The sequence below is a fragment of the Penaeus monodon genome, chromosome 31 (genome assembly GCF_015228065.2).
Source record: "Penaeus monodon isolate SGIC_2016 chromosome 31, NSTDA_Pmon_1, whole genome shotgun sequence".
NCBI classification, from domain to species: domain Eukaryota; kingdom Metazoa; phylum Arthropoda; class Malacostraca; order Decapoda; family Penaeidae; genus Penaeus; species Penaeus monodon.
The window spans coordinates 31256981-31257265 of NC_051416.1; the positions used below are offsets into that span (position 1 = coordinate 31256981).

Below are 285 nucleotides of genomic sequence, written 5' to 3' on the forward strand. Positions count from 1 at the left end.
GTGTACAGTTTTATTGCAAATATTATGAAAGAAGTTTCTCTCTCAGACTTTGAAAGTACTACTAGTACTTTTAGACAGTAAGATTATCCTGTGCATGCAGATTTATATACAAGTACCAATTATTGCAGTTGCTAGGAAAACAACTCCAAGATCTTTTACAGTGCTCTTCCTAGAGACAAATCTGAGAAATTGAAGTTCCAGTGGATAATAGTTAATAGATAATACTTTTTATTACCAATGTAGGTAGTTGTTTTACTAGAAATAGCAGTAAGTGGTAGTTTTCAG

General features: G+C 31.9%; 1 protein-coding gene across 1 annotated transcript in view; it reads left to right on the forward strand.

The window, feature by feature from the left end:
- Positions 1–285, forward strand: part of LOC119593168 (serine/threonine-protein kinase SIK3 homolog) — a gene marked incomplete in the record, with an annotated part of 91792 nt that overhangs the window by 73733 nt on the left and 17774 nt on the right.